This window comes from Vespa mandarinia, unplaced genomic scaffold, assembly GCF_050613455.1.
Source record: "Vespa mandarinia isolate Hongniang unplaced genomic scaffold, ASM5061345v1 scaffold_57, whole genome shotgun sequence".
Lineage (NCBI taxonomy): Eukaryota > Metazoa > Arthropoda > Insecta > Hymenoptera > Vespidae > Vespa > Vespa mandarinia.
Window position 1 is genome coordinate 1,740 of NW_028197191.1, and position 12,210 is coordinate 13,949.

A 12,210-nucleotide genomic window follows, 5' to 3' on the forward strand; every position below is an offset into this window, starting at 1 on the left:
TCCAACATATTTTTAACCAGTTTATTGATTCTCCATCAGAATTCTTTACTCTTTTAAAAATTGCGTCTTCTAATAATTTTGTTCATACAAAATCTTCTTTTCTCATTTCATTTACAATAAAGTTATTACCTTTCCGACACTTTTTTAATAACCTTGTAATAATCTTCGGGAACGAACAGTAAATTATTTTTTTTTAATGACATTTCTATCACGCCAAAATCTTTATCATTTGGTAAAAACGAATGTCCTGATATTAAAAATTTGTGGTCTATGATTTCCACATTATTTTTCAAAGTTTTTACCACATTAAAGCTACTTTAATGTTCCTTTTGCCCGGTGCACATGTCACTGTACGCTATAATTTGTCTTTCATTTCTTAAATTTTTAATATGTTTTAGGATGCATGAAACAATTTCTTGAGCACCTCTGGATGCAATAGTTTCATCCCAAACGTACATGTAAACATTATCGTTATGAAAATTGTTAATAATCCAAATTTAGAACATTCATATTGCGTTTGTAATATGCTACTGTGGTAGTCAACTTGGAATACGGTAATGCTTTTTGCAAGTCGAACGAGAAAGCGAAATAATAATCTGAATTACGTGATACTTGCCCTTGATCTTGTTTTAGTGAATTCCTAGCTGATTCTGCTAGTTTTAAATGGACTTCGTGTTCTTCTGTAAGTTTATTCTTTTCTTCATCATCATTTGATGCTTTAATTTTGATGTTTAATAAGTCGCATTTTTGACATGTATCTTTGCGCGATTGGTGGAAATGTAAATCAAAATCTTTTATAAATATTTTTCTGTAAGTTCGCTCATTAACGGCATTTATTTTATTTTCCTCGCAATGAAGCTTGTATAAATCGAACATTTTCCTGAGAGTTAGATCAGGATGTAGATATCTTCTATTAGGATTATGAGATCTGGTATAATGGGATTCAAATTTATCATACTACTACCAGAAAGATGGCAAAGATATTGGATCAGAATGGCCAATATATAATTTAATAAAATATTTGTTCATTATACGAAAATTGTCTTTTATTTTCACAAAAAAAAAAACGAAATTACTTTCCGAACAACACATTAGTAGATAATACAATTAATATAACGTTGATAGTGTCACGTCTTCGTGCGTTAGTCAACCAGAAACTATAAAAGACACCTCAAAGAAGAGAAACTCTTATAGGCACGAATACGTGTGCATATGGAGAGATATCATTTTTTCAATTGTTTCTCCTCTATCTTTCCCATAAGAATAACCATCGGCAGCTTGTAGTTGATAAGTAATTTAGATCTATAAGACACGTAGTAAAGAAATACGAGAAGACAAAGAAGGACAAAAAGTATGTGCAGGAATGCAGATGCGTCATACCTCTTTCACCTTTGGCAACGGAGCACTCCCAAGAGCCACGCGTGCAGAGATAAAGCTGACCAAGGAAGTATTAGGTGTCCCAAAAGTTTCTCATTATCCGTCTATGTCATCGGTTTCAGTCGTCCCAAAGCTATTTTATAGTACGTTTCGTTTGCGCCACAGTCTCTTTTCAAACTTTCATCCACAGTGTTAAACATGGATAGAGAGAGACGACATTTACGTCATCTTATGTTTCATTGTTTCAAAAAAGGTGATAGTATAAAGAATACTGTCGAAGAGATTTATATCATATACGGAGATGGTGCTATAATTATTACAAACGTTTGTAATTGGTTTAAAAAATTTAAAGGGGGAAATTTTAATCTGGAAGATGAAGACCGCAACGGCCGCCCAAAGACGATGGATACGGGCCTTATCAAGGGCATGCTTGATGAAAATCCGCGATATAGTATGCGCGAGATAGTGAACGCCACTAGGATTCTCAAAACAACAGTACATAATCACCTAACTAAGATGGGATATGTTAATCTCTGCGAATTTTGAGTTCCGCACTTACTAATGAAAACTAGTCTTATGAATCGCAACTCTACATGCGACTTGCTTCTCCAGCGACATGAAGAAGATCCGTTTCTAAAGAGGCTTGTCGCTGGAGACAAAACTTGGATTTTATATGAAAATGTCCATAGAAAACGCACTTGGTATAAGGACAATACAACTTCAACTGTTGCAAAGCAGGGATTACAGCCCAAAAAAGTTCTTTTATCCATTTGGTGAGATTGGAAAGGTGTAATTTTCTACGAGCTCCTTCCTCAAGGTGAAACAATAAATTCTACGATCAACTGAATCAATTGAAAGCTGCTATAACAAGAAATAGCCATAATAAATGAACCGACGAGGCATTATTTTTCATTATGACAACGTGAGACCACATATTGCATTAGCGGTAAGAGAAAAGCTCTTACAATTTGATTGGGATGTTTTACCGCATCTGCATACTCTCAATGATCTCGCTCCATCTGATTATTACTTCTTTCTGTCCTCAAAAAATTCTCTTCGCGATAAGCATTTTAAATCCAGTCAGCGAAAAAGTGCACCACCGGGATTATTTTTTGTCCAAAACACAACAATTTCGGAATGAAGGCATAATGAGGCTTCCTGAGAGATGGAAGAAGATAATAGAGCAAAAGGGTTCTTATATAACAAAATAAATAATAACTTAAACAGTAAACATTGTATATTCCTTTCACATTAGAAAAAAGAAACAAACTTATGGGATACCCTAATATATGCAGCAACAGTGTAACGAAATGGCTTATCGCTTGGAAATTGACGATAGTAAAATGCGCGAGAATGATTCTTGCAAGTATGTATGTGTAGGAGAGGCATGTGCAGGCGAGGACGCAGCAGAAAAAACTTAATCGTCAACACTTCATCGTCAGGACATCATCATCCACAGTCGTCTAGATAAATTCATCACAGTTAGCCGTTAAGATCATTTTGTTGGAGTCAGTCGCTAAGCACAGTTCTTTACAATTAGCAGTTACAATACTTAAGACTTATATTATATTAAGACTTATATTATTATTCATTGTAAATTTCCATCATCGATTTTATACTAAATAAATCAATTCGTAAAAGAGAAGAAAAGTGTGCGGAATACCAAGCATCGCTTAGCCCTATTATTCCTCAGCTATCGTTAGCAAGAGAAAACCAATTCAAGGATCAGTACCAGAGTCAGGAACACACGAAAGAAGTATAGACGCGAGGAACGATATTCGGAGCCTCTATCATCGTTTCATCGAATAAGTAAGTTAAAGTAAATCTTTCCTGGCGTAGTTCGATTGCCCTATTGTGAAGAAAAAAGAGGAAAGAAGAGCCTCGCTCCCGTGTAAGATTTCGAAACGATTGACCGAAAAAGAGGCGTGTGATTAGGTTGGTGTAATTGGAAGGCTGCAGGCACTTCGGTTACTCTACAGCCATTCAAGACACAACATCAAGTTGATGTCACAATAGCGAGACGAAGTTGAACTATCTTTTGAAAAGATTAAAATCTCTCGAAGTCGTTTTCCGTAACGACTACTTCTTGTCCATCCTCTTCTAAGAGTAATTCCATCATTTCTACTGTTCCAGATCAATCTGCGAACGTGTTCGTATAGATAAACTTGTAAGTCTTTTTACTTCTTCATCGTACGAGAAAGGTTCTTTCACTTTTCTTTTGCTCGATTTTTATTCATCCGTATTATGCAGTTGTGGAGAATTCTGCGCGAGGAGAGATTGACCTATGTTTCATTTAGGTAATGTCCGTGTGACATAAATATAAATACAAATATAGATATCTCTCTCAACCTGGCAAATAACTGGAAAGCACTCATTCAAAGATATTCTAAACCTTTTCTGCACCATGGACATATATATTATAATTACATATTAATTCAAGAAATTAATACATAGCTTTTATATATTAGTTCAAAACATTATTTATCAATTTCTTTTTTTCTTTTATGTCTACAAAATACTAAATATTTAATATTATAATAAACTAATAAATAATATATTTTACAATAAAATAATTACATTATATATAATTCATTATTACAAATAATTTCATATACTTTATACTATATTTAAACTAAATTATTAATTTTTAATATTCCTTTTTTTTTAATTCTAAAAATACTTCATATTTTTATTTCTCACTACCTTCAAAATTAATTTAAAAGAATTAATTTAAAAGAATTAATTTAAAAAAAAAAAGACTAATTTAAAAGAATAGAATCGTAGAAGAACCTGTTAAATTGGATAAGTTCTCATCTGTGATGGAATATCGAATATTTCTTATGAATTATATAATATTCGCTATTCCGGATAGTTTTGCTTTTTTTGTCTCCTTTGACATTGATTTTGAAAAACATAAATATTCATTAACAATTTGTACATATGTAGATTAAATATATTCCAAGCTGTAGTTGTTGCTGTACTTCGTGCAAGTAAATAAACAAGCCAATATATCGTCTGCGCGAGATAAATATAGATATATGTTTAGTTCTAGGAATATGTATAGGTATACGAATGTAAATGTTTCCATTAAAATGATTATTTTTCATTGCCGACGGACTATAAAATGGATTTATGGGAATATTATTCAAATAAGAGATCACTCAGCTTTCAATGCAGAGATTTTTGCGAGCAAAAACATGAATTATAATTCACACGTAAAGCATATGACTCGGTCGTGATGTATTAATTATTTTTTTTTTTTAGAATTTATAATCCTTCCTACTTTTCTTGATTTATTTTTGTTCAATATGATCAAACGGCACGAGATTCTGCAAATAATAGTCTGCTTCAGTAAATTTCAAATCGACTTAAGTAAACATTCAGACATTTTGATAAATAATTTACAGAAGAACAATAGTGAAATGGACTATCAGAGGTAAATAAAGTTTAGGTGATAAATTTAATTGAAAATGAGTGGGCGAATTTTGTCGAGTTATTTGATTTAGGTACAAACCAATTTCATTCGCTAGATCGATTAACTACATGAAACAAATCGTAAAGAAAATTGGTATAGTAACATTATTTATTATTCAGAGGCAATAAAATTGTTGATCATTTAGTGGTGTTAAGCTTAATTATTTATTTTTAATTTAAAATTTATTTTTAATATAAAAAAATAAATTTTAATCAAGTCCATTGTCATGAAAATTTAAAAAGAATTCTATAGTAGAGTTAATCATATTGGCCTGTGAACAGATCACACAAGTTCGTTGATATACTCATGCTATCGAAAGCAAATAATTTAATATTTTCCAATCTTGATTATTTATTCCATGTCCAGTCCTAACTGTTTTGTAATATAGAATATTTTGAAAAAAACTGTTTCCCGTAATATTGTACTTACTTCCATTTCACTTCCGCGAAATAATGATAATTTTTAAAAATGAATATCCATATAATTTTATTTACTTTTAAAAATATTTTCCATTTTGCACAATTAAAATTGATGCACTTTTATCGAAATCATAAACATTTGAAACAGCATTTTTTCCTTGTACTCACGTAGTGTAGATGTTGCTCGACCGAAGGTTTCGAATTAACTGTAAAGTAGTTAACATTACAACCTCTTACATTTCAAAGCTTAAACTAACGGAAATCAAAATGATAAAAGATTCTACATTCACAGATTAATTTTTGACGTTTTCAAATTCTTAAAATATACTACGATGATGGCAGATATCATGGGTTGTTCGGAAAGTAATTTCGTTTTTTTTTTGTGAAAATGATAGACAATTTTCGTATAATGAACAAATATTTTATTAAATTCTATACTGGCCATTCTGGTCCAATACCTTTTGCCATCTTTCTGGTAATAGTATGATTCCATGCACATAAAATTATTGGTCTTTGCTGACAAAAATAGATCGAGGTGATTTTTGACTTCCTCATTCGAAGTGAAGGTTTTACCGTCTAAAAAATTTTGCAGTGACCGAAATAAATAATAATCCGAAGGTGCCAAATCTGAAGATTATGGTGGGTGTGGCATTATATCCCATTCAAGCTGTAAAAGCTTTTAGCGAGAGACCAAACTTGTATGAGGTCTCGCATTATCTTAGTGGAACACTATACCTTTTCTGTTGTCAATCATTCAGTTCGTTCAGCTGATGACAGTAGACTTCCGAATTAATTGTTGTGTTATCCGGTAAAATCACAAAAAAATGATTCCTTTATAATCCCACCAAACAGACAGCATCACCTTTTATTGATGGATATTGGCTTTGGAAATGCTTTGAGCCGTTTTGCTCCATAATCTCTTGCGTTTGACGTTGTTATATACAACCCTTTTGTCGTCCCCAGTAATGACGCGCTTCAAAAATGGATCATTTTCGTGACATTTGAGAAGCGAATCTCAGACGTCAACGCGACGACACAAATTTCTCTCCGTGAGAACATGGAGATTCCATATATCAACCTTCGGGGTTAAACCCAGGCCTTTCAAGTGGTCCTAAACAGTTGAATTTGATAAATTTAACCTCTCACCGACGTGTTGTTACTCGCCGGTTTGCATCAACTAATGCCTTTATCGTGTCTTTATCAGCTACAAACGGCCTTCCAGAACGTGATGCAACTTCGACATCAAAATTGCCGGATCGAAATTTTGCAAACCTCTGGCACTAGCGTACTGTCAACACATCTTTTCCATACACATCGGTTAATTTCTTTCTAGCTTGAACAGCATTTTTACCTTTTCTATAGTAAAAAAGTAAAATATGACGAAAATGCTGCTTATTGCTCCCTATATTTAATATGGCACCAACCAAAAACTACTGCGTAGAATAAATTAGACTTTTTCACACACAAGCCTTGTTATATCAGCCCTCAAAACATATGATTACGCGGCTTAAATGTAAAGTTGGTTGCAAAAAAAATACAATTAAATGTTCTGTCGGGAAGAAACGAAATTACTTTCCGAACAACCCAATAAATTTATAAATATGTACATTCTATAAAGCAGTAGTTATTTTTAAATATGGTTACAATTTTTTCTTTCTCTCTCTCTCTCTCTTTTTTTTAGATCAATGCAATGTAATTTTGGGAATATTTTCTATTTTGAAATTAACTGTCTCTATAGATAGGTAAGATAGGGACTAAATGTCTTAATGTTGAGAAAACATACAAAAGACAATAAAATATATTATAGTTCATACCATACATCATTTTGTGATAACATTGGAAGTAACAAAAATAACTAATCTAAAGAAAATTAACAACTTCAACTATGTTAAAATATAGGATTGGTAGGAAATAGAAGAAAGGGAGATAATAGGCGTGGCCAAATGGCGGTGTATAGACGAATGTTGGCTTATGTTCTTCGCCCAAAGTAATCTTACTGGTCCTGCTGTGTCACCATAGCGTAACATTAGCGTCATTTTTACGCGTTACTGCCATCAAATCCGAGAAGCACGAAGACATTTGCTATGAAGAACATATACAAATACGCCCTCGGAAAATGAATGTTGTAATACGAAGAATGTACAATACAATGGCTCACGAAAGTATTCGAATGCTCACTATTGAAACTTTACATGTATAATGAAAATGTTACACTTAAGCTCGGGAAGTAATATTGCAGTTATTATAGAGCATAACTATCCAGATTATGTATACTAAATTTGAAGCGAATCGAATAATATTAGTAAAAGTTATGAAACATTCATTGTAATGATCACAAAAGTATTTGAATGCTTAGATAACAAGTGGTCGAAAAATGTTTTCGTAGAGAAAACATGTGGAAAATCCAATTAATGAGTAATTTCATTAAAGTGCATATAATTAATACCGTTGAAATACTTTTGTGACCCTGTTTCAATACATCTTTGCAATGAATGTTTTATATGTACTATAAATATTATACGATTCATTTCAAAGTTTGTACATATAATTTCGATAGTTATGCTTTATAGTGGTTGCATTACTTCCAAAATTTAAGTCTAACATGTACGATTTTATTATTTTAAGATTTAATACCGAGCGTTCGAATACTTTTGTTAGTCATTATGTATGTATATATATGACTTCGGAAAATAAAAACGTTATTTATAAAAGACATAAAATAATTTCAAGTGAGATAAGTAATAACGCATGAGAAAATTCGATCTAATATTTTCTAAATACAGTCCAATTTTCGAATATTTGTTGGATGATAGGATTGACCATTATTAATAATTTTCAGGAACAATACACTTTGTTTATTTTCAATAAAAGAATTTATTTATAATATAAAAATTAAATTAAATCTAAAAAATTTTTCTCTTGATCGTTAAATCATAATTTATTAACGATTTATCAAAAAATGATGTCTTTTTCTGAATAGGGTGCATTAACATAGTATCTAAAAATTATATTTGCATTTATTATAAAATATTGACGTGGGATTTGTGAAAAAACAAATACAGATTACTCCCTGACTTTCCAATTAAATGGTTGGGATTTTTTCGAGGATTTTTTCGAAGTACACTCGGCTGCTTACAGAGATGAAAAGATTTTTATTCTTTGTCTTAATCATTTTTAATGACAAAAATCTATTATGATCTTTTTTAAATGCAGAACAATAAACAGAACGATATGTCTCATGTATTTAGAGAAGATACAAAAAATCAGAAGTAAAGAAGCAGAACCTATCTGACCTGGTTGTTATGTAAGAAACACAAGAAACGAGTACAAAAGCAATCGGCAAGTGACAATGTAATAGAAAACGTAGATAATAATGTTAATGCCTAAGTTACTGATAGTTTCATATTACCCTACTTTTCGTACAGACGTGAATGATTTAATACAATAAGACAATGTAATAGCACGTTAATAACCTTCGTAATAATTTGATCTATAAAGTTGATCGAATGAATTGAGATTAGATGAGGGTGAAAAGATTAAGGGGACTGGTTACTCTAGAAGATTAAAAAAATTGTATTTTTTTTTTTTTTTTACATTTTCATTGACTTTGAAATTTTGTGAGGAATTTAAGCCAAGATCAATAAATTCGAAAAATTGACGAAGTTATAGGTGTTCATAGCTTGAGCCACTGCAAGTAGTGTATCGCGCGGTACGGTCCGTACATACTCGTCGTGTATGACTGTTCCATTGTGTCCTTTCGTATGCGTACAGTGAAGAAAAAGTGACAAAAAAGAATGCACTAATCACGTGCAGAAAAGAGTGGCCAAACGACTTTGCAACGCAAAAGAGCAAGCAAAATTTTCGATGGAAGAAGAAAACTATCTGATAAGCTAATCAACTAGTTAAGAGCATACTACAGTTTTACTATTCGAAGGTCTTCTTATTCCAAAGACGAAATGAAGCCACGACATGAAAAGCCGCAAGATGAAAATTGTTCTTCTGGAGAAAACACGTGATCTTCTTGGCAAAAATCGAAAGCAATCGGCACTTTGGATGAATATGAGTACGAAAATTTTCTACCTTCAATCGTTCACGGTGCCATTTGACCAATTTTTAAGGATCTCATTTGGGATGAATTGTTGGTGCGGTGTGAAGGAGGTTTCATTAAAAATAATCAGAGCCTCTGTTGTTTGGTCGATGACTTCTAAAAGCAATTCATCAACGATGGCTACAAAAACATCCTATAGATGATGAATTTGATGCATCTGCAAATCGGGCATCGCTACTATAAATTATGAATGTTGACAAGCAATGTTGCGAAACCGCTGAGATCCAAATACAAGAAAATACGAAAGACGCTCACCAAGCTCGAAGATCATCCGAGAGAAAATTTCAAGATACCCTATCTGCTGCTGAAGGAACATCATATGGACCAGGAATCTCTGAGTAAATATGCGCAAAAAAATCACTGTATCAACCAAATAACCGGGCACATTTTCTTTTGCGTTTTTCTCGAATCTACATTTTTCGATATAACCGAAAAGAAATTTCGAAAACTACAGGACTAATCGACTTGAAATTTGGACACAATACTCCCAGATACATTATCTATAAAGTAACGTATGATTTTTGCGATATGTTAATTAGTTTTTTTAATATTAATTTTTTTGTTGTCAAATATTCGTGCAAAAACAATATTTCATTTACTTATTACCCATTTCTCAAGACAGGAAAAAATCTGTATGCTAATTTATACCCATAATATTCACGAATAAGAAAATAATTTTTTTCTTCAAATGCGCCATTACGGAGATCCACTTCCGGTCAGCAACGAGCGTTCCAGCGTTCCAAATTTCTACGGCATCACCTGCAATGCCGCTATTTTTAAATACTTTAAAATAATTTTTGTATGACAAATTGTTTAAGCTACAAATCACCATGTAGCAAAAAATAATAAATGTTCGTTTGATACTTTTGAGTTTGATTTTTAAAAATAAACCCATTTTTCGAGCGCTCTGGATGGCCTGACCCATTAATATAAGCTAGTTGTCAAGCGAGAAACAGTATGCTGATATTTGTACAAAATAAAAATCAAAGAAAAATTTATTATAGTGCTTGAATATGTATATATAAAAAAGAAATATATAAAAAGGAAATAATTAAATAGGGAAGTATTGATTATCACCTTGTATATAGTGACGTTTGTGACATCAGTCTAATGAGAGTTAATTAAACTTTGTTCTTTCTTTGAGAATAAAATAAATACTCAAATGGTCGTTTCAAAACATACAATTATTTTCTAGTACAAAAATATCTTATTTTGAGAACAAAAAAAATACTCATTAATTCCATCAATCTCCATTATTTTCAGTATTTTTTTTTTTTCATTCATTTAATTGAAATTACCATACATACAATCTCTTATCTCTACAAAGAGCTATAAAAAAAAGAAATTACAGTAAAAAAATAATAAAATGTTTACTCGTGACCGATTAACTGAACAATGAATAACTCAAAGTGATGCTTATGGCAAATTGGGCGTCTATATGAGGGACATTCAATCTTAGTTTTCCCGTCTTTCGAACGTGGACAAATCATAAGGGTGTTGCTTTTCATATACTATAATTCGAGAGAATTCATTTGCCCAATACCAAGTTCGAGTATGCTCTTAATTCCTAATTTAAAATCAAATCAAAGAAATAGCATATAGAAACGCTCTAATATAAAGTTCTATCAGACAAGATTGAGAATTTGAACATATTAATATTTCTATTTATTATAGAATTTTGACATTTCTATCAGCATTTTTACTTTTCAGTAATATTCTGGCATTTATAGCAACTGTATCCAACATCCCGATGAAAATTCTTATAGGCCAACGATTAATGTTACTATTAACAGTGACTGAATGACTTAACTGATCAAAAGATTCGATTTCTCCTTTATTTTCATCATATCATTCATTAATGTATAATAACTTGTTTTTCCTTCTCATTGATTGCATTTGATTCTGAAATATAACGAGACATAAGGTTAGAAAATAACTTTTACCATACTTATATATATAGGATCACGCATGACGGTAAAAAGCATGAATGGACTAAAAATCTTTAATAATAGAAAATCAAAAATTAACGCAAAACAAATTTACTGTACTCAGGAGGAATAGTACACCCAAGATTTTGCGAACTTCAATATTACTCCACCAAAATACAGCGACTGTCACAATGCGCACTGTTCTGGCAATATAAAGATACATATCTCATCTACTGACAAATGGCGGCGCTAGTCCTATTTACAAACATTTATTTGTTTTAAATTGTGTTTATAGTTGGTCTGTGATGTCCTGCACCCCAAACAGGTACAACAAAAAGGATAAAAAAACGAGTAAAACTGCCAAAAAAAGAAATAAAAATTAGCTATTGAAAAACGAATTCGAAATTTCAAGAGGACTCAGTTCTCGGAGCTGGAATTTTATATCAATTGTAAATATATTAAATATACTTAATAAAAATTTACCATAGAAGCTTACATTTCAAGTTTTAACAATATATTTCTCAAATCTAATCGCAAAAATTACAAAAAGAAAAATTACTGAATCAATTGATTTAAAACCAATGTACGTTTAAAGTATATTGAACATTTATTAATTTGTTGAAATAATTAAATTACATTTTTTTATCTCAAAGATTTGTCATTTGGAAAGTCAGCAAACTATTGAAATAATTGATATTTGATTTTCCAGAGAATAATAGAATATTTTAAATCCACGTCTCGTACATTTGTTATTTTGTGCATTTTGTACAACGTACATTTCAATAGCAACATTCGAACAGATTGAGAATTCGTTTGAAATTTATATCATTTTCTTTTTTTTTTTTCAATTTGCGACCAGCGACAGATGGTCGCCATCAAGAGGGGTAGAAGAGTATCAGAATC

General features: G+C 31.5%; 1 protein-coding gene across 1 annotated transcript in view; it reads left to right on the forward strand.

Annotated features, from left to right (window-relative positions):
* Positions 1-2,977: 2,977 nt before the first annotated feature.
* The window catches only part of LOC118450130 (fatty acyl-CoA reductase wat-like), an 86,207-nt gene continuing 76,974 nt past the window's right edge, over positions 2,978-12,210 (forward strand). Inside the window, exon 1 of the mRNA XM_085664409.1 lies at positions 2,978-3,186. The gene's annotated coding sequence lies outside the window, so the exon portion shown is untranslated. The remainder of the gene's footprint in view (positions 3,187-12,210) is intronic.